Raw genomic sequence first — 23,729 nt, forward strand, 5'->3', positions numbered from 1 at the left:
TTTAAAGCCACATTGTTATTTCCTTCCCCTTTCTCCTCCCACCAGAGCTGTCCAGTGCAGAATGTAGAGGCCCAAGGACCTGACCCAAAGAGTAAACACGAATAAATCTTAGTTTTAAAGTTAAGATTTATTTGTGCTTACTCTTTGGGTAAGGTCCTTGGGACTCTACACTCTGTACTGCACCAGCTTTGGTGGGAGGGGAAGGGGGAAGGAAATAACAATGTGGCTTTAAGCAATCCCTGGGGCTGTATTTTATTGCTCACCTTTCTTCCTTTCGTCAGGATCCTGAAATCACCCACTTCTATTTCTCCTACTAATTCTTCCCCGTTTGTGAGCAGCAGGTCAAGCTGCACAGCCTCTGGTCAGTTCCTTCAGTACTTGTACTAGGAAGTTATCCCCAACACGCTCTAAAAAGTTTATGCATTGTCTGTGTGCTGCTGTATTGGTCTCCCAACAAATGTCAGGGTGATTAAAGTCACCAGAAAGAATCACGGCCTGTGATTTGGAAGCTTCTCTTAGTTGTCTGAAGATATGCTTGTCTACCTCATCTACCTGATCTGGTGGTCTATAGCAGACACCAACTACAACATCACCTCTGTTGCTTCCACCACTAAGCTTAACCTGAAGACTCTCAACTGGCTTTTCTCCCTCCATATACTGGACCTGCGAGCACTCATACTGCTCTCTTACATACAGGGCCACTCCTCCTTCTCTTCTCCCCTGCTCATCTTTCCTGAACAGTTTATATACTTCCATGACAGTGTTCCAGTTATGCGAGTCATCCCACCAAATCTCCATTATTCCAATCACTTCTTATTCCCTTCATTGCGCCAGGGCCTCTAATTCTTCTGGTTTGTTTCTCAGGCTTCTTGCATTTATGTACAAACACCTTGGATAACTAGCTGATTTGCATACTTTCTCTTTTTGAATTAGGTATCCTCCATTGTTGTACCTTCCTCCTTCTCGACTTACCTCGGGGCTTGTGTCACAATCCCCCGATGAACCTAGTTTAAGGCCCTTCTCACTAGGTTTGCAAGCCTGCCACAGAGATACTCTTCCCTCTCTTCGTTAGGTTGATCCTGTCTCTTCCTAGCAATCCTTGGTCTTGAAACACAATCCTCTGGTCGATGAAACCAAAGCCCTCTCTCCGACACCACCAGCACAACCGTGCATTTACCTCCATATTTCTACGATCCCTGCCTGGACCCTTTCCTTCAACAGGGAAAGGTAAGTTAGCTAGATTGGCCCATCCACCACCATCTTCTCTGCAATTCCTTGGTGGAAGAACCATGCTGAAAGGATACCAGGGCAGAATAGGGGACACGCGTGTACTTTTCTGCATTACTGGAGATTCTGGGCTGCTGTGCAATCCATAGGAATTGCTGGGAAGGCTGCCATTAGTTGGAGCTCCCCAGGATTGGAGCTCCCCAGAAGTTCCTATAACTTGTGCTGGAGGCTGTTTCAGCACTTGAGGAAGCCCAAAATCCAATGGGCTCAAAGGTGGTGTAAGGTCATTGTTGTGTCCTCCCCAACTCCTAGTACTGCAAGTTCTGTAAAGGTGCAGCACAGAAGCCAGCTCATTAGTTCCAAGAGCAATAATTTCACTCCTGTGTTTACAGCAGCAGGCCTCCATGTCACTGTGTATTCATCTCCCTTTCAATCACTTTGTAAGGGGACTAGCTAAAGCAGAGCCCGCCTCAATGGTTACTTATGAAACCACGACTCTATCTGTTCACTAGAATGCAGTAATTCTTCTCCCAGAAGTAGAGGCAAGAAACAAGAACTATACACACTATCAGGCAGTAATGGCCTTGACCTGCATTAAAAATGGTTCAGTTGCTTGCATACAATCTACAGACATCTAAATGCAGGGGTTGTTTTCATTTTTTATTTTTAAAGTGCGATGAATGTAGATAGTGGCTTAGATAATCATAAAACATGTGCTTTCCACAAACAGCTTGCCATTGACACTTCTGCTTCCAGCATTCTTTCCAAATATTTATTTCTTAGAAGTTTTGAAAAGCTGTACAATTGTAGCCTTTGCTTGCTTAAAGTAGACATTATTTGTATGCTTCTTCCTTCCACAGACATATCTCTTTTTCTATGTCCAGACTTTTTTTCCCCCATTGTTTAATTCGGTTCCATCTTTCTAGTAAGTCTGGATATTTGTTTTCTAACTCATCTTGTTTTCACATAGCTTTTTATTTGCATAGTCCCGTGTATGCCAAAGAATTTTATAATTTTTTCGAATGCTTGGTGTGATTCTCAAAATCATTCAGGTATTGGTTTGAATCTGCTCCTAGTTGAGGTAATAAAATTTTTACTTTTAACTTCAGTAGCAGCAAACTGAAGGCAATGCTAAGTGCTTCTGAAGCCCCCCGTTCCCCATGCCCGAAAGAAAGAGTGAAAGAATGGAGACGTTTCACTCAGCCATGAAATGCAGCCATTTATGGGTAGAATGATGCAGCTATTTACAAACTCACAACAGAACAACTCAAGAATGTATGACAAGGAGTGATGCATATGAGCATTTAAATTGAATTTATAGAGGAATTTAGGGATTTGTAGAGGAATTTATGCAAGATACTAAAGTTAGTACCTCTACATTTTGAGTTTTCAGAATGTAGTTAGGTAACTCATGGGCCACGTCTACACGTGCACGCTACATCGAAATAGCTTATTTCGATGTAGCGACATCGAAATAAGCTATTTCGATGAACAACGTCTACACATCCTCCAGGGCTGGCAACGTCAATGTTCAACTTCGACGTTGGGCAGCACCACATCGAAATAGGTGCTGCGAGGGAACGTCTACATGCTAAAGTAGCACACATCGAAATAAGGGTGTCAGGAACAGCTGCAGACAGGGTCACAGGGAGGACTCAACAGCAAGCCGCTCCCTTAAAGGGCCCCTCCCAGACACAGTTGCACTAAACAACACAAGATCCACAGAGCCAACAACTGGTTGCAGACCCTGTGCATGCAGCATGGATCCCCAGCCGCCGCAGCAGCAGCCAGAAGCCCTGGGCTAAGGGCTGCTGCACACGATGACCACAGAGCCCCGCAGGGGCTGGAGACAGAGCGTCTCTCAACCCCTCAGCTGATGGCCGCCATGGCGGACCCCGCTATTTCGATGTTGCGGGACACAGATCGTCTACACGTGCCCTACTTCGACGTTCAACTTCAAAGTAGGGCGCTATTCTCATCCCCTCATGGGGTTAGTGACTTCGACGTCTCGCCGCCTAACGTCAATTTCAACTTCAAAATAGTGCCCAACATGTGTAGCCGTGACGGGCGCTATTTCAAAGTTGGCGCTGCTACTTCGAAGTAGCGTGCACGTGTAGACGCGGCCATGGTGTCCTGCAGGGGTCCATACTGGGACCAATCTTATTCAAAGTCATATTGATGAAGTGGGCAGGCGATCTCTACAAAGTACACCTTGAGTGCTGGATAATAGGTGTTATATAAATTATTATTACAATCTTAGCTGAAGTGATGCCATCCTTGCTGTCTTTTCTTCCTACTCCCCTTGGCTTATTGTCTCTTTTCCATTTGCAGACCACAAGATAGTTTGGGAAGACGATGGATGTTAACTGTGGGTCATACTCACCTTTGTGGAAACAGTCAGCATGATGCCTTGGGCCTGGATCGAAAGCCTACAGAAGTCATCAGGAATCTTCTCTTCATTAACTTAAATGAGCTTTGAGTCAAGCTGTAGCTGAAGCTCTGGCCCTGATTATATTTTGCAGACTGTTATTGGTAAGCTTTGCTGTTGAGTTATTACTAGTGTTGCAGCAGTTGCATTATCAACAAGTTTTGCTGATGGAGCATCTTAATATCTGAAGGCTTTTCAGCTAAAATATTTTGCCATTAAAATGGTTTGCTGTTGAATTATTTGCTACAGAGTCAATATGCTTTACTATCATGGTGGTTAGCACTTCAGATTAGCTAATTGTTCAGAACAGTCACTTCCCTTTGCTTTTAAAATGGAAAATGATGTAAAATTGAAATCCTAGCTGGGAAGCAGATTTTAAAGTATTAACTTTTTCACTTTTGGTTTGTATACATTTTCATGTAGGAAAGTGTCCAAGTGTCATGTCTGCTCCTCCTGCATCACCATTTTCCTGTTCCACAGCCATACTCCTCTGTTCTACACATTTCTGGCTGAAACGTCGGAGAAGAGGGACTATAATGCTGTAGTATGGTTTGAATAGCAAAGGACATTATGGCTACAAAGAAATCTCCCCGTGGAAGCCTACTTATAGCTTGAGTATTTCGACTCACTTTCACCCCGTGTCCAAGGGCACTACTTATTTGTATTCTGACCAAAAACTGTACCACTCACTGTACAGCTAGCTTCAACGTGCGAAGTTAAAGTCTTCTACGAACTACTTGGCACACTATTCACTTACAGCTAGACCGTGCCTTAAAAGGTACAGATCTTCATTATGCAACTGCCTTGTCTGACACACCAGGAATTCAAGTAGGGACTTCCACAGCTAAAAGCACAAGTTACGATCACTTAAGTTAGAATTCCAAGACTTCCTGAGGCTGTACCTGACTCCTGTCCTCTGAGAAATGGTCACAGAAGGGAATCTATATCACATTCACCGATAGGAATCATATGTATGTGAACAGGTTCTACAAACGAAGGCTATGGTGGACTTCTGGCAGATATGTTCTCTCTGATACAGAGGGATGCTGTTTATAGGAAAGTATGTAAAATGTAAATACTGATCTTTTTCAGTGCCTCTCCCTGTCCTAATTGTAATGTCACTTACAGTGAACCTTTGCGCAGAGTGAAGGCCTGAAAAAAATTGTTTCTTTTGAAAAATCAGGCCTTGTTAGCAGTGGGATGTGAAGGTTTGAAGCTGCATGCCAGAAGCAGCTTTGTGGGGCTAGGAATTCATTGTTGCCGTTTTCAAAGAATAAACAATGTTTGGGAATCATACATTTAACAAGCATTTAGAGCAGTCCCTTTCTGTGCTCCAGCTTACACTGTTCCCCTCCTAGGGAATAAAATAATGATAAAACCAGAACACATATACTCAGCTTGTATATATCAGATCAGCTGACATACAGGCTTTGTTTGAAAAATTATGGTCTCTGAACATGATCCCACACTCTTGTTGTAAGCACAATTCTCATTAACCGCACAAGGAGTTTATCTAACTAGCAAGTTCAGAAATGGGTAAAATATAGACAGCTCCATTTAGTGACAGTTATGACAAAACTCCCTTGATTAGAAACACCAGTATAGCCCACAGCATTGTTCAGAACCAAAGTCATGCCTTTGTGCCACTTTCCTGCTTGGAATTACTCACGTTCAAATTGCAACCATCTTAATAAGCTAAAATAGTTAGAAAAGATTTTAATTATTAACTCTATAAGAAATTATATCTTGATGTGTTTGTTTATTGGGGCAGATCTGCCCTGCTCTGATTCCCAAGAAGATATCAATGACAAATCAAACCTAATTTTAAAAAGTTTGCAGTAGTATAACACTAAGACATGATAAAAAAAAGGATGAACCTACAAGAATGTAGCTGATCACTTAAGCGTTGGTCCATTTGCTACAATTGGGAGGATGATCTTGTAGAGTACTGTGCTGGATTGAGGAAGGGACTCTGAATGCTGAGAAGAAGAATTCCAAAAGCCACAACTTTTTTCAATTGAGATAAAGGCCTAACTCCTTTAGATGTGAAAAAAATTGGCAGCTATCACCTTTCTGAAGGCCAGCCATTGCTCTTCCCCTTACACTGATCTGTAATCAATCTACCTCATGTAGAGAGGGATCATGGTGTTGCCCCTGTATTCCCCTGCATGTGCCCACACAGTGGCTCACACATGACATGCTGTGATGCACCAGCAAAGAGCCTCTGAAAATATTATGTTATTCCAAGTAAAATGTTATGTTATTCAAAGTAAGTAGTAAGAAACACAACTGAATCCTCAAGCAGATTATTGCGGGCTTGCAAGGATTGTACAGGTTGACCCTCTCTTGTCCAGCGTCCTTGGGACCTGACTGGTGCCAGACAAGAGAATTTTCTGGACCACAGGTGGCCAGTATTGTCCAGCAGCATTACTAACACTTTCACTGCTTACTGGCTTCTTAGAAGAAAGGGCTAAATTATGGCTAAATAACAGCAAAGGACACAGCCAGAACAGATATCTGGAAACAAACTTTATGGGACCACGGGAAACTTGGCCACAGCCACGGAAGGTGGTAATCCAGCTAACCAAAATCATAATTGTAATATAACAGGGGAGAGCAACCCTGGGTAACATGCAGCCAGAGGAGGAGGATAAAATAAGCCTCCATCACTACCCCAATGATCATTTCACAGTATTTTCCTCTCTTATTCCTAGGAACTGATGCAAATTCCCTTTCTTTCCCAGGATAAAGAAAGCTGATAAGCATTAAAGTAAGATTCACGTTACGGATGTGTAACAACAAGCTTCATTTCCAAGTTCCAGATTTTCAGCTTCTGGCCTGTGTATCTCAATGACCAGGAGAGCGATGTCTCCTGGAACTGTCACCCAAATTAGACAGGTCAAAGGATAGAGACTGGACAAATTTTTATCACCTGTCCCAGAGATAAAAGGGGTTGGTTTAGGATTAACAACTCTATCCATTAAAAAAAAGTTAAAGAAACAGCTACAAAAAAACCTACAACTACACAAGTCTTAGGAGGAGCTGCAATCCGCATGGATTGAGCATGAAGCATGGTAGGGAAAGCCAAAAGGAAGCTGCCCTCAGATGACCCCCTCTTACCCAGGACAACCACCCAGTTAGGTACATAGAATGTTTGGACCATGTATCAAGTGGGGAAGATTGCAGAGGAGATAAAACAGCACAAGCTTGCAGTTTTGGACTTGTGTGAGACAAGATGGACACAATCTGGGCAGCTACTCCTGGCAACAGGTGAAACCCCCATCTACTCAGGACATGAAGAAGAGGGCACATGACATATAGGAGGCATGGGCTTGATGTTTTCAAGAGAGGCATCTGGTGCTTTAATGGAGTGGACAGCTGTATCATCATGCATCATCACAGCCAGGTTCTATAACCAAATTGCGAGAGGTACTGACTATGCAATGTTATGCACCAACCAATGACGCAGCTGAGGAAAGTAAAACAGACTTCTATGAGAAACTACAAAGTGTTGTGAACCAGAAAGCAAAGAAAGATATCTTGATTTTTATGGTGACATCAGTGTGAAAGTTGGAAGCATAAATATCGGCAGAGAACAGACCATGGGAAAAGAAGGCCTAGGCAAAATGAATGAAAATGGAGATTGCTTAAGTGACCGTTGTTCCTTCAACAGATTGGTGATAGGTTTTTTTTTCCCCACACAAAAGGATCCATAAGATCACTCGGGTTTCCCCCAAACCACAAGTCAGAAAACCAGATTGATCACATCTGTATCAGCAGTTCTTTCAGATCAATGAAAGACACCTGTGTTAGAAGAGAAGCATATGTAGGTTCAGACCACCATTTGGTTATGATAAAACTCAAGTTCAGGGTCCAGAGGTACAGCACAAAAGTGATCAAGCTGGGACTGAGATTCAACAGGGAGCAGCTGAAGGATATAGAGACAAGAACCTCATCCCAGAAGATGCTACTGTGGAACAAATGTGGGTTCTTTCCACACTGCCCTGTTCAGCAGTTTTCAGTAGTTCCTCCTCTGACTATGCTCCCTGTAGTTCAACATCGCTCTTCTAGGAAGCCAAGTGCTGTGCATTTGTTTAAATAAATATGGAGAAAACCTTTGAAGTATTGGGTTGGTAACTAATCCCCTGTTTATGGTGGCATTTAACTCAATTAGGAAGGAGCAGGCCACCAGGAGATATGCAAATGCTAGCAAATCTCTTCAATCTAGGCATAGCCTTTGAGTCATTGCTCTGTGTAGGTCAGCTCTACATTAAAATTATATGATTGTACTGATCCATTTCTGGTACACTCTTAAATAGGAAGTCATATTTTTATTTGAAATTTAAATTAAATCCACCATTTGTTCATGTTTTGGATTGGGTGGGGGAGTTTAAAACAGAAGATTTAATGGTATAATGATAACTCTATTAGGACATGAAAATTAATTTCACTTCCCCTGAGGTATCTTATTTTAATTAACAAATCCTTGATCCTGCTCCATTAATTAGCATTCTTAAGGAATAATAAATTTCAGATGAGCTTAATTCTAATAAAGCATTTAATCCTCTAATAAATAATAATAATAATTAATAACAACAATAAAAGGAATTACAGTCTTAATCCAATTTGTTTTCTATATTTAGCGGCAATGTTTAGAAATCCCAACCAATGGTTTACCACAACTATTCCTGTTTTAATTTTAAAAGAGTTTCATTTTTGCTGCTTAATGTATCTGAAACATCTTTCTTGTTGACTGGATCACTGTGTTATCCTGCAATAATAATTTATGTTTAATGTCAGATCATTTTATTCTTGGCTTTATTTTTCTGCTACATTATCAGTAACAAAAAGGAACAATATGTGGGGCTTTCAAAATTCTTTCCCATGGTTGGTTTGCCAAGAAATCTACTCAGGGGCTCTTATCTAAGACAATTCCATTGGACTGCATTGGAACCAGGGTGTCTGACAGACTTTCCAGCCCTCTGGGCAAGGTGTTTGTGGGGTGGGGAGAGGGTTGGCTCTACACCCCCAGAAAAGGCAGGGCCTTGATCAGAAGGGACAGGGCTGGAAGCAGCCAGCCTTCAGTGCAGCCCAGACCAAGCTGCACCATTCTTCCCCACCTCCCCAGCCAGCCTTCTGAGCTGCCCAGATGAGCCAAATGGGGCTCCAGCAATCATTTAAAGAACCCAGGGCTCCAGCCGCAGTTGCAGCAGTAGCAGCTGGAAGTCCTGGGCTGTTTTGAATTACCAGGCAGTCACCCCCTTTGACCTCTGTCCTATCTCCTGGTCACTGAGCCTGCATGGGACGTTAGGTTTGTAGCTGGTACACTGACCAGCAGAACAGGTATATTGTAGTTGCATACACCTGGAACATTCAGTTGTCATCAAGTGACTACTATTGCTTTGGCCAAATCTCATGTTAATAAGAATGTTCAATTATGCCTGGTAGCCCCTTAGTTCTCTTCAAAATAATACAACACCTGGCTGACTCATCCTTTTTTTACTTGGCTATTCAAACCTTTCATTGTGCTGTCTGTGGGGAGTAAAAGCAAACATATGGGCCATTTCTACACAGGCAAGATCTTCCAGAAGAACAGTGCCTTCTTCTGGAAGGTCTGAGGAGCGTCTACACATGCAAGACACTCTTTTGGATTTCTTCTGGAAGAAGGTGCCCCCTCTTCCGGATTCTGTACTCCGCTTCAGAATCAGGAAGAGCACCTTCTTCCAGAAGAAGGCATGTGTAGACGTTCCCATACTGCTTCTTCCAAAAGAAGCAGTCTGCCGTGGCACCAGCCTGCTGGAGAGCAGGGCCACTGTAGACATGCCCAGCGAGTCTCTGTGGTCCATGCCTGCTGGTTGCTGGGCACTGGACAGGGACTTGGGTCTGGCTTCCTGGGCACAGACGTGGCCCTCCTTGGCAGCGTTTGCAGGGAGGGGCTGTTTGAGTGGGGCCCTTTAAGGGGCCGTGTAGCCAGCAGCCCTGGAAGGGCTCCCTGGCTGTGCAACCCCGTGTTGTTTCCTGCCCTGTTCTTCCAGAAGAGTGCCAGTGCATGCGTAGATGCACTCTTCTGGAAGAAGGGGTGGCTCTTTCGAGGTCCTGTTTGATGTGTACATGCACTCTTCCGGAAGATCTTCTTCCAGAAAAGTGCCATGTGTATAAATGGCCATGGGTAGGCACATCAGCTATAACATGGCTGGGTCTACATGAGTCCCTTTCTTTTGGAAGGGGCATGTTAATGAGCAGGTTCAAAAGATGTTAATGAGGCACTTCCATGAATATGCAGTGCCTCATTAGCATAATAGCAGCCACAGTGACTCAAAAGTGCAGCTTTCGAATCTCACTGTGCCCATGGAGACGGGGACCTTCCAAAAGGCCCCCAAGTTTTTGAAAGCCCCTTCTTCCTATCTGGTGTTAGGAAGAAGGGGCTTTCGAAAACTGAGGGTTCCTTTCGGAAGGTCCCTGTCTCTACAGGCGGCTCCTGATTCAAAAGCTGCACTTTATGCTAATGAGGCACTGCATATTCATGGAAGTGCCTCGTTAGCATCTTTTGAACCCACTCATTAACATGCCCGTTCCGATAGGAAGGGGCTCGTGTAAACACAGGGCATGAGTTTGAGGCCCTTGGTAAACTAGGGAGACAAATGTGAAAAGATTCCTAAGAGCAATCCCACTGCATGGAATTAAGGCTATGAGAGAGAATTAGACATAATGCTCAAGAATCCTGGGGTCCCAGCTTTTGCCAGTTTTTCCTATAGCACTGATGCAAATTCTAGAAAGTTTTTGACTCCCAAACGCTTGGTAGACTTCTGAGTTTTGATTGCTGTAAAGCATTTCCCAGTATCCCCAATATTTGAAGTCACTGTAGCAAAAGCAATTCACAACAGTCCCCAAAGTTCTAAGGTTTCAGCTGAGCAAAACAACTGGATGGAAAATCTTACTTGACATACACAAAAGCACACCGATGCTCAGAATTTCAAACTACAAGACCAGTTTCTTACAAACCAGCTTGTTTGTTAGATCCCAGTGAGCTCCCTAAAACAGACTTGATGAAGACATTGCTGTGTTATGCATACATAAAATGTCTGACTGGGATAGATGAAACAGCTATATATGACTTGCATATCTCTTTCAAAAACAAAAACCAAGAAACAACACCATACTGTATTCTGCAAGACATTAGCAAGGACTCCTCAAACATAAAACGAAGAAAAAAAAAAGCACTTCTCATCTTTGCTGAAGTACAGAAGATGCCATCATTAAAGGAAATGGCCAGAGGATGTTATGAGCAATTGAAAAATAAGATTTGAAGAAGTTGCATTTGAACTTTATATATAGTTGTCACCATCACTATTAGTACAGGCCCTTTCATCTTCTAAGTGATGCTGGATTCAGAGAAGGGAAAAGCTGCTCAGTGCACTAGCAGATGTGTAAAATCAGTGACACTATGGCACAGTGAAACATTGCTATTCTTTCTCCAATTGTCCTTGGGATAACAAAGCACAATTCCCCAAGTGTACACCATGTTCAGGTCTGGAAAAGACATTGTTGGCTCTGAGGACGGGGCAAGAAGTGGGCAACTGCCCAGGGGCTGGCAATTCAAAAGGGGTTGGGGCTAACCAGCTGTTGCTATGGTATTCCTGTGATGCTAAAGAGTTGGCGGTGGAAGGCTAAAAGCAGCCCCACCCCTTCTGTCTGAGGCCCCACCTCTTCCAGGAGCATGGAGCTGGCATCCCAAAACCTTGCCCAGGGGCCCTGCCAATTCTGTCAACCCCCCAATTGTACTCACAAGGAAATAGGACATAACCTGAAGAATCAGTATCGCAGCATTTCCTTTCTGCTTCTCTATCTGTCTGTTTCTACACGGCATGCTAATACACGGAGTGAAAGATGCTAATGAGGCACAGATGCAAATTCCCCACGCCTCATTAGCATAATGTCACATGATTTGGAGTCTGGAAGACCATTCTTCCGGACTCCAAAACACTGTGTAGAAGCGCAGGGGGCTTCCGGAAGCTCCCCCCAAGTGGCCGCGCTTCTACATGGCATTTCAGAGTCCAGAAGAATGGTCTTTTGGACTCCAAATCACATGACGTTATGCTAATGAAGAGCGGGGAATTTGCATCCATGCCTCGTTAGCATCTTTTGCTCTTTGTATTAGCATGCCACTTTTGAAGGAAGTGGCCTGTGTAGAAATGGCCTCTGACAGTATGAAATGGTGCTAGAGGAGCTGCAATTAAATCTATCAGAGACAGATTTAAATGTCACAGGTGAAAATGTACAGATGAGGAACTTGGCCTGAAGACTTCAATTGCTCACATTCTCAAGAACAGGCTGGACACGTGAGGGATCTGATGCTTACTCTACTGGTTCTGAGCAGCCCTCATTGCCTGTTTCTTAGATCTGCTGTATGTACATGTGAGGACAGAAGGACATGCTAATTATTTTATGTTTGTGTATAATGTGCTGTACCAAAAAAAAGATGGCTGTGCTTATTTGCTGTATCTCTACTCGAGGGGGTTCATTCTGGATGTTAAGTTTCTACACCACAGACACGCCCTATAATTCTACATTGCCTTTCATCCTGTTGCTTTTCTTTCACACAAAAGGTGACTGACATTCCTTAAGGTGCTGATAACTGCCTGCTCCAGTAATCATGGACATTCTTGAGTTGCAAGATTGGTTTCAGCACTCAGCCATGTTAACTTTACTTTTGTCACAATTATCAACATTCCTAGGCACTTACATTTACATGGGATGACTCATGGCAATGTCCCTCCCATGTCTACCTCTTTGTGGGACAGTTTGAGTGCTGTCCTAGGACACAATAAAAAGCATGTGGTTTTTGAAGTGCATTTTCAGCACATTTTTGTTTCCTGTATATTAGAGGCTTTTTCTCAGCAAAACTTTACTAGTAAAAATCGTCTGGTAGTCTTTGCTGTTACCAAGAATTCATTGATTTGGTTAAACACTGCAGATGCATTTCCAAGTTTACTCTGAAGTACTATCATAAATAGAAGAACGTAAATTACAATTGCCACCACAAATTAAGACAGTCCTCTTAGTGGGACATCACTCTTGTTTTTAACAACATTTACTCACCACAGAACTGGCTCTGAACTACTGAGCCCCTCCCAGAAGGCACTGAGCATCCTCCATGCTTACTAGGTAGTTTTTAGTAGACCATTATATACCAGTGTTGATGTACTTTCAAAATTGTGGAGTGCTCAGCTTCTTGTGGGATTGAGCTCTCATTTACAAAATTCAAGAATCTGCAATAGGTGTGCCTGTCATTCGTGCAAATTACCAAGATTTTGCTGTTGTAAGGACTGGCACAGCTGAGAACCATTCTTACTCCAAATAATTAGAATATTTTCTGAAAGTGGTTCATTTATGGATGATTCAATAATAGCCTAATAGCAGCTTAATGATCTTGTGCTTTGCATAAGGGACCTTTATCAGCTTTCAAACTTACTGTAGCTCTGGTAAAAGTGCATAAATCTGAATTCCAGCTTTGTCCAATACATAAACGAAAAGTTAAAAAAATGGACTTCTCGTAACTAGAAGCCCACAGTAGGTTCATGTGGTAATTACGTTAATGTAGTTGTTAAAGCTTTCTGTTCTAGGAATTAGCATATCTGAAATTCAGTGGGGAGAAGAATTAGATACTCTAAAAGGAAAAGAAGAAAATAAATTTGATGGAATCAAATAGCATCAACTAGAGTACTAGTGTTCTCTTTTTCAGATATTGCGCAAAATTTTGCTCTCACTTACCTCACTGCAACAGTAGCTAATCCTTGTGGATGAGAGTAAAATGTAGTCTCTTATTTTTTTATACAAAGAATTATACATTTTATAGACTCCAACATTTGGTTAATGGTTACTAAATCTGGCATTTACAGAGACATTAGGGAAGCTTGTATTTATTTGCAATTTTATTTCTCTTGCAGTGAAACGTGGAATCCATACAGCTGTACAATGAGGATGATTACAATTGCTAGAAATGAAGGCCTCCTGGGAAAAAAAAATATCAATAGCAGAGTTTAACTACATGAACCATAATTGCATTATTAGCTCTGCTGTGCAGTACCACAGGAAAGCTAATGACATGACTCTGAAGAAGCTTTATAGATTATAGAAAACTAAATAACCTCTAGGGCTCCCATTGACCATACAATTCATTTCAGTTCTCTGCTTTTACAAGTATGAAAACTGCTTCCTTATTTTTAATAAACCTTGTGAATATGGTAACAGTCTTTTCACGGATTTTAAATATGTTAACTGAGTATACGGTTGTGGATCAGCACTTGAAATAACAAACAGACATTTGTTTAACCTTAGCAGTAGGAAATTTACCTGTAAATTGTGTTTGCAGTCTGAGCATAACGTGACTTTTCTGTGCCATGGGCGAAGGGGAGTGGGAAAGTGGCAGAATAACTGGTTCTAGTTACCGTCTGAGATGCTGCAGGAGGATTCATGTCACCAAGGGTCAGTGGAGTGAAGCCTTCCCCCTTTAACAGAGTTCCAAATTTAGTTACTTTGAAGTCAGCCTAACTTCAGTTTAGCAGAAAAACTCCAATTTAACAGCAGAACAGCAAATTCATTTTTACTGCATCTTGACAGAACAAAACAGTTATCTGCTGTGAGTTAGTCTCACCTCATCTCACCCTAGTTGAGAGAGATTTAAATATGTAATTCTTCACCGTTGAAAGCTATATTCTCATTCTGTTTTGGTGATGTAGAGGGGAATTCCTGAAAAGCACATATAGCCCAAGTAACCAGCCACGTGCTGTTGGAGTCGAAGAACAAAAGCATCCTCTCTAACCTGCCCCAGCTAATGTACATTTGCTTTTGTTCATAGAGCAAATAATATATTTATAGATTAATGGGCCATGCTCCCAGACAACACCTGTCACTCCTATGGTTCTGTGTAGTAGGCTATGATGGAGTCAAGCTTTATGGCATAGAAGTGGCCATGGAGTCACCCTACAAAGCACTTCTACATATTGGCTTCATTGCTGGATATATCTTCCATGGCCTCCATGATTTCAGTGCTAAAATCCATGAGCAGGTGCTTTTTTGTCTACCCTGTAATATACTATGAAATGGATTAGTGAGTTGCATAGGAACAAATAGGCTGATATATGTTTGGAATACACTTATTGCAAATTCCAACATTTCTAATGTGTGAGGAGAAGCTATTACCACAGTGACATTATGTCATTGACATTTGTTTTATTCCCAGTTACCATTACAAAACGTATAGCATTTCACACAGTTGCCCAGTGCAAAATGTTACAGAGGGCTCTGCAGTGATCTGAGTTTGTTGCTTCCATCAAAAATTGGAATGTAATTTCCAGAGAAAACTTACTTCAGTGGTAGCACAGTTTGAATTACACTGAGCATGTTTGAAAATCCTATTCTTTATTCTGCTGGGTTGAGAACCACCAGTGCATAGAAGATCAGTACAAAACCTAACGCAAAGCACTATTTAAATCTTGTCTTCGTTGTCTGCACAAGGCTAATTTCATCCTCAGTGTTCATCTGTGAACTTGGCTGGTGTTTTTAGGACTTTGAAAATACAAAACCCAAGTAGTCGACATGACACTGAGAAAAGACTGCTGTGAAGGGCTTTATAGTTTACACGTTACTGTTTCTTATGGGTCTAGTTTGGAATATTAACATCATGTTCAGATGATAATCATTCAGTTTCTGTATTTATAGAAAGTACGGCTCTTTAAACATTTCAAAATTACATTATCTCCTTTGGTGTAATATTTGCTATTATTACTATGGAAGTCTGGTAGTTATCAGAACTTCTTTTAATATTTGGAAGGAGCTATAAAAAAAGAAGAATGTCATGTAATCGTCAATGTGCTGCCACTTAAGAAAATCTGCTCTTTAGTTACTATATATTTGAGACAGTCTGTCTGTCCATCTGTTGTTCAAGAGCTCCTTCTAAATAATAAGAGCTAGAACTACTGAATTAGGTATACAGCTTCCTCTTATCATAGCTTAGAAGCAAGGTAAGGGTTTGGTTGTGTCAGGAAAATGGGATGTGCCTGGAGTGGGATTGCTTCTCATGAAACCATACAGAAAAGAGACAGAATCACGAGGCAGGTGAAAGAGGCTGGCTGGACGTGTGTGCCTCCCATCTCCAGTACTATCCCAGCTCTGGGCTTCCCACCCCAAGTGCTCTTTAGGGAGGGCAGGGAAGGCTAGGGACACGATTCCTATCTATCTTGACTAGTAGCCATTGAGGGACCTATCATCCATGAATTTATCTAGCTCTTTTTGAACCCTGTTAAAGTTCTGGCCTTCAAAACATACTCTGGCAAGGAGTTCCACAGGCTGTCTGTGTGTTGCATGAAGAACTATTTACTTCTATTTGGTTTCCTGTGTATTCTTGATTATGTCTCCTTTGTTATTCAAATATGCCTGCTGTATACTTCTCAAAAAACACTAGCCAACTTACTTGTCTTTTTAAAAAATTACAATATTTTGCAGCTAGTACCATAAATTGACAATCTCATTTAATCTTTCAGTATGCAATAAATCTATGTTAATTCCATTTTTCTCTGAACCATAAGATCAAAGAACTGGTAGCTTACTAAGTGACTTAAAAGGCTCTTAACAATGGTAAAATGCAGCAATCTGAAAATTATTTCTATTTGCATGGATTTATAACCTCCCTTATCTGGCATGCTTGGGACTGACAGGTCCCAAACAAAAAAAATCTGCTAGATAGGGGAAAGTGCAGGGCTGTGCTCAGGGACTGCTGGAACGCAGGTCTCAAGCCTCCATCCCTGGGAGCTCTGGCCTCAGTGCAAACTCCCAGCAGCTGTCACAGGGCTTCAGCCAGCCCCTGCTCCCAACCCCTGCCACCATAGGGCAGATAGGGGCTCCGGCTCTCGCTGCTGTGGGGCATGCATTGGCTGCAGCTTCTGGTCCTGCTCTGCCAGAGGGCTCCAGTTACCAGCCTTATGGCAGCATCCAGCTGCTGCTGCTGTGGGACAAGAGGGTGCTCAGGCTCCTGACCCTGCACTGCCATGGGGCAAAGAGCAACTCTATCTCAGACCCAGAGCAACCTCTCAGCCCCCACTGCCATGGGGCGGGTTGGGGGGCTCCAACTTTTGGCCCCCTGGCAGACTCCTGGCGTCCGCTGCTGTGGGGCAAGTGGGGGCTCAGGCTCTGACCCTGTGCTGCCACAGACAGGCACAGACTCCAACTCTGGCTGAGGGGCTCTGGTTTCAAGTAAAGCAACAGCATCCCACCCCCTGCTACTGTGAAGCAAGCGAGGCTCAGGATCCTGGTCTTGTGCTGCTGTGGGTAAGGAGGTGGCTCCAACTCCTGGCTCCTGCTGCTTGGGGTCTCTAGTTCCCAGACTAGCAGTAGCCTCCCACCCTGCAGCCATAAGGTAGGCAGGAGTTCTGGCTCCCAGCCCTGCTGGTGTTCCTGCACCTGCCAGCTACTCTCTCATCTAGCAACACCCATGGTCATGTCAGATGACAGAAGTTGCTGGATGAAAGATACTGGGTTTGGGAGGAGCAACCTGTATTTCAATTTCTTTCAGATACATAGATTAACATGATATAAGGAGGAAGACTCAACACTAGTTTTGTAAAGGGAAATGCCTCACCAATCTACTAGAATTCTTTTTGGGGAGTCAACAGATATTTGGACATCTGCGATTGAGTGGTTATAGCATGCTTGGGATTGCAGAAAGTGTTTGCCAAGGTCTCTCGCCCAGGCCTCTCAAACAAAGTAAGCAGCAAGATCATTAACAGGTACAAGACAGGAAACAGAGTAACAAATGGCAAGTTTCAGCATGGAAAGGTGTCCCCCAACAATCTACTGGGACTAGCGCTGTTCAGTATATGCACAAATGATCTGTAGGAAGGGGCAAGCAGCATACTGACAAAATCTGTCAACAATATAAAATTACTCAAGTAGTGAAGTCCAAAGCAGACTGTGAGGCATTACAAAGGGATCTTGCAAAACTGGGTGACTGAGCAATAAACCAGCAGATGAAATTCAATATTGATAAATGCAAAGTAATGCACATTTGCCAAAATAATCCCAACTATACATAAAAAATGGTGGACACTTAATTAGCTCTCACCACTCGAAAAGAGATCTTGGAGTTATTCTGGATAATTCTCTGAAAACATCTGCTCAATATTCAAGTAACACAGAATATTAGGAACCATTAAGAAAAGTACAGATTTTAAAACAATAAATATAATAAGGCTACTGCAAAAATCCATGGTATGCCCACACCTTGAATAGTGCACGCAATTCTGCTTGCCTCATCTAAAAAGATATTACAATTGGAAAAAAGCTCACAAAAGGACAACAAAAATGATTCAGGGTATGGAACAGTTTCTATACTAAGAAAGATTAACAAGACTGGAACATTTCAGCTTGGAAAAGAGATGATTAAGGAGGGGTGTGATAGAGGTCAGTAAAATCATGGATGATGTAGAAAAAGCGAATAAGGAAATATTATTTACTCATCCACATAATACAAGAACCAGGGGCACCCAATGAAATTAATAGGCAGCAGGTTTAAAACAAATCAAAGTACATATTTCTCAACATAAAAAGAAAACCCAGACATTGTGTGGAACATGTTACCAGGGGATGCTTTGAAGGCCAAAACTCTAAAGGGGTTCCAAAAAGAATTAGATAGCATCACAGAATATAGTCCATCAATGGCTCTCACCCAAGATGGTCAGGGATGCAACCTGGATGTCCCTGGCATCCAGATAGCAGAGGTTGAAGTAGACAGCAAGGGATGGCACACTTGATAATTAACCCCCATCTGTTCCTTCTCTCTGAAGCACCTGGCATTGGCTACTGTTGGAAGCCAAGGCACTAGTTATTCTTATATTCATATCTAAAATAAGGAAGTGTGGATCAGGATAAAAGAAGAATAAGGTCTGCTTTAAAAAATCTGTATTAAAGGAAAGGAAAATTTCCACTAAGAGATAATTATTGTGCAGCTATATAGATAAATATTGTAACCTCACCAACAGAGTACACTGGGTTTTATTAGCAAAAATCCATCAATTTCTGCCTCTTTGAAAGGTAATTCAATGTGCATGATCTACAACAGGAGTTCACTGGAGAGTGTTCAATTGGAAATGTACATGGGAATAACCTAGAAATTGAAATAAGTCACAGAACTGAATGTTGCAGCTCATGCTGGAGTGTTCTAATCTGGATACTTTTAACACATGCACCATCTTTTCTTTAAATTTCTTGGTTTCTACTGTCAAATGCTAGTGTATTTGTGTTTGTGTGGTAAAATATTGCCATCAAGTGGTCAGTCAGTCAATTACAAATGTTTCAGTCCCTCTTGGACATACGAGGAGAGGCTAGGCGAGCATATATTCCTGGCTGTGGTTTAAATTTGATTTGCTAAAATCCTTCCTCCTTTCTCAGTCATCTAAATGGGAACAATGTGCTTGGACTTTACTCATAAACTCTTATGGGTGGTCGGGAGGGGTGGAGGTACAGGGGGAGAGGAGAAAGTGGTTGGTTAAGTTCACAGTGTTCTGATTCCAAGCAAGGATGTTTTTTTATTAAGCAAAACCACCTAGATTTCTTTCTTTTTTTTTTTTGGATTGACTATGCTGAGAAATACCAAATGGAATCCCAACTCATTTTAAAGAAAGTATCAGGCAAACATGCCTTTTACTACTACCATATATAATCCCTCATAAACCATAGGGGGCATTATGTTGCCATGGTTCTTTCTTCTAATCCATCTAGTCCATTCCAAGGGAAATGCAGCTTTTTATAGTATCCAACTCATTAAGATCTGAAAGGTCCTATTTAAAAAAAATAAACTCAAGAAAAAGATCCAGGAAGATATCCATTTTGTACATTATAGTTATTGTGAATTTATTTTTAATTCTGTTAAGGGTATCTAGAGTACAGGATTGGTAATTGTCATTATTTAAAGTGTATCTAATAAAAACTAATAGATCCATTTTAGAGTATACATTACATCTAAAGGATCCTATGCAGACAGTGTATGAAGTACATAGAAGATGAACATTCCATGTGTAGATATTATAAAAATGCTATGCATAGTTAAGGTTGTCTCTTACAGAACTGCTTTAAGTGACCAGCACTGGGAGTAAAATGTTATTGCTATCTATTTATTGTTAGTTTATTACAAAACTGGAAATACGCCTACTTCCTCACTATCAAATTAAGAAGCTGAGATATTACATTTTTGGTTAAAAATATACTAGTGTATGGATTCCCAACCTATGGGTTGGGAACCAAATATGGGTTGCTATTAGATTTTCTAAGGGTCACCAGCTGGGCAGCGCTTAGCTGTATATGGCTCTTTAAGGAGCCATTTGAAGCTCCTGCTGCTGCTGCTGCTGCTGCTGCTGATCAGTCCTCTGCTCCCAGTCCCTGCCCTGCCATGGAGAAATGGAACTCAATTTAATTGGCTTAACAGCCAGTAGGAGGGACCCGTACGTTAAACTAATTAAACTGAGTCCCAGTTCAGCGTGTCAGGGCAGGGAACTGCCAGCCCTGCAGGTGGGGGAAGGGAGTAGGAGGGCTGTGAGGAGGCATGCGGAGGAGGCAGTACAGCCCAGCAAAGGAGCAGCAGTGGCTCTCGTGAGAGGTAGGTGGGCGTGTGGTTTGGAGCTGTGAGGGGGTTAAGTCTCTGGACAGGGTGAGCAATTTGTGGCTTTGAGGGGTTTAAGCTTGGGCGTGGGGGGTGGAAATCAAGATTTATATTTTTATTCCCCAGGGAGAACCTCCTCCCCCCAACCCCCTGATTTTGAATTGCCTTTGGTCAGAAAGTCTTACTCAATTGTCAAAATGGGTCGCTGCCTCGAAAAGGTTGGGAACCGCTGTCTAGTGTCACGCAATCAAAAATAAAAATTAGCTCTTTTTATATTTCAGTCATGGACATTTACAGGTGATTTGCCCATTGTCTGAACTTGTAACTATTAAGAGATGAAAAAATTGTGTCTCGGCCTTACTGATGTGTTGGGAGGGGCATAACTAACTTCCTCTTCATCACACCTGTGGCACAGGCAAGGATGACCCACAATTATGGTCCTTTTGGTCAGTGAAGCTTAGAGGTCCCACCCTTGTCACTCCCCTGAGGACACAATCCGTCCCAGTGGAAATGGGAAGAGGGCAGGGATACACTGACCCTCAGAACTCAAAGGGAGTGCCCTGTAGCTCCTAAAAGAGGCACACTCCCTCTGCACACTTGGGAGGCTGGAGAAGAATTCTTCAATTTCCACAGTCTAATACTTTGCTTTGCCACTGCATCTCAAGCAGTTCCCAATGAAAATGAGACACGAGCACAATGTATATGAACAGAGGGGTGGATTGATACTCTGGGTCTGATCCAAAGGCCACTGAAAATAGCATTGGTCACTTTGTTGACTTCAACAGGCTTAGGATCAGGCCCACCATGGGTTAACCTGAATTGCTTCCCAGCGGCTCTTGGGTTGAAGTAAGGAGCAATAACAATGTTTTTAAAATTTGCACTCTGCAATCTTCCTATGCTGCTAATTGCTGATTGTGATGCAGAGCTAGGGTGACCACATTGCCCTATGGCAAATACTGGACACCAGCCTCTGGGCTTGGGGGGCTGCTGTCCCATGTCAGGGTTCTTCAGTGATGAGGGCAGCTGCCCCCAGTGAGGCGGCGTGAATGGGGGGTTCCACAGCCTCCTGAAGAAGGGGAGTGGAGAATGGGGGCTCCACAACCTCTCAGCAGAGGGGTACCAGGGAATGAAGAGGCCACCCTGTGGCAGAGCTCCCCCGCAGTGGGGGCTGCTTCTGTGGGGTGCCAAGGAATGGGGCAGCCACCCAGCAGAGGAGCTCCTTGGCAGCGGGGGCTGCCACCTCGAGACATCTCGGGTGCCAGGGAACAGGACCCCTGCAAAATATTGGACAATTTGCCCAGTATTTTTCTTAAAGTCAGGACACTTGTGAGACAGCTTCAATAAGGGATTGCCCTAGGAAAGACAGGATGGATGGTCACCCTGTGCAGAGCCTAGTGGAGTTCATGGGAGTTTGACAGTCAAGTTAGACTCAAATTATAGTCTGGAAAATTCAAAAATAGATAGAAAAATTGCCAAATAAAATATTCATTGCTGATTCTCTTCCACACTTGGGGCTTGTGCATCAATTTGAGAATTTCTTTCAGTTTTAATAATCCAGATAAGAATTAGTAAAATAGGCAAATAATACAATATATGATATTTTAACATGTTTTAACAAGGGAAATATTAGTTGATACACTGAAACAACAAAAACCAAATAACTAAACCCAAAACTCATCCTGAGAAACTGACTTTCCACTATGTTCAAAGTACAGAAGAGGCTCAAGTCCAGTAGATTTAGCAGATGCTACCGCAGAGTATCCCACCCTTCCAGGGAAAGCTCCACTATCCCTCTTGCAAGCTCAATATGAGGTCCCTTGGTACCCATTTTTTGCTGGTTTATTCGGAGACTTGTAGAATCAAAACACAAGGCTCCACCCTAACTGTGCATCCTGCTTAAAATCCAAAGGTCTCGTCTGTGGTCTGGAGGTACCTGTTTCAGAATGTAATTAACCAGCACTTTATTTACAATTAAAGCTTCATTGTCACCACCAGAGGGTGCTGTTGTAGTATGGATCCGGGGAAGCCAACTTAGTTTGTATTTTCAAAAACAACAAGAAGTCCTGTGGCACCTTATAGACTAAGATATTTTGAAGCATAAGCTTTCGTGGGCAAAGACTGATGAAGAAGGTCTTTGCCCACAATCAGTCTTTGCCCACAGAAGTTCATGCTCTAAAATATCTGTTAGCTTGTAGTATGGTAATGGAATATTGTGTTATGCCTTTTTTACAAAATCTTAGGATTTTCTTGATGGCTTAACAAAGGATAACCTTTGATATCTCTTCAGCGAGGTGTATGCAGAGTAAAGTGTTCATTAAATTACATGACATGAGGCTAAAGTCACCATAAGAATTTTAATTTGCACAAGGTTACTTCATAATTTAGGACTTGCCTATACTAAGTGGAAGATCGACCCGGTCTGGTAAAGATGTGGCAAAACTGATCTCTCTGGGGCTGACAAGAGAGCATAGAGCCTCGGTCTTCACTATGGAAATAAGTTGATTCTGAAACATCAATTCTAGCTACACAAATGCCTTATCTGAAACTGACTTTTTTCCATAGTATAGACTTAGCCTAATTGGTGAACGAAATAATGAGGCAGTGAGCTGTTCCTCCTAGCGCTTCCTTTTGGGGTCCTTAAAGAAAGATGTTATATGCAGGGGGGTGGGGAGGCGAGAGGGAATTGTAGTGAACTTCACAGTCATGGCTGCAACCCCTTGTGTCTCCTGAGACCTTGGGCCTTCATCACCTTGACCTGTGAAATGTCCTGAGACCACACTAGACCAGAGAGAAAGAGACACACATACACATATGACATTGATACCTCTTCCAGTATTGGCCAAAGCCTAAACACCACCTGGGTTCTGAGACTTCGTCAAAATATGCCCTCTCCCTTTCCTGCTCTTTTCCTTCCTGACTACCATATCTCTTCTCTTTCTATCCCTCTCCTTTTGCCTTCTGTTTAACAGCAGTCCTGGTTACTGGCCACAAAGACTATAGTTTTTCACAACACCGTTGTAAGCCTATGCCCAGAAGAAGATCACTTAAACGCAAGGCCATAAACAGCCCAATGCTAGTAGGAGTTTGCCAGGTCTAGGTTCTCAAGAAGACACTTATTACTATCTTTGATACTTTCTAAATGACTACCAAACAAAGGGAGAAAGGGATTCCATCTAAAACAGGGGTGGGTCATAACTTTTGCTGGTGGGGGCACCACTTCAAAAATTTTGAAAAGGTGTCAGGGCTGTACCTTTCTTCTCAATGAGATTGCTCCCTCTCTTTTGCAGAAGCAGCAAGATATGTCTTGCATACTATTTATATGCCATTGGAGGGGTAGTGGAGGAGGTGGGGAGCTGTGGGGTTTATAAATACCCACAGGAACCCCTGTTGGTAGCCAGATAGTGGTGCGGGCTGAAAGATGCA

Source organism: Carettochelys insculpta, chromosome 10 (assembly GCF_033958435.1).
Source record: "Carettochelys insculpta isolate YL-2023 chromosome 10, ASM3395843v1, whole genome shotgun sequence".
Lineage (NCBI taxonomy): Eukaryota > Metazoa > Chordata > Testudines > Carettochelyidae > Carettochelys > Carettochelys insculpta.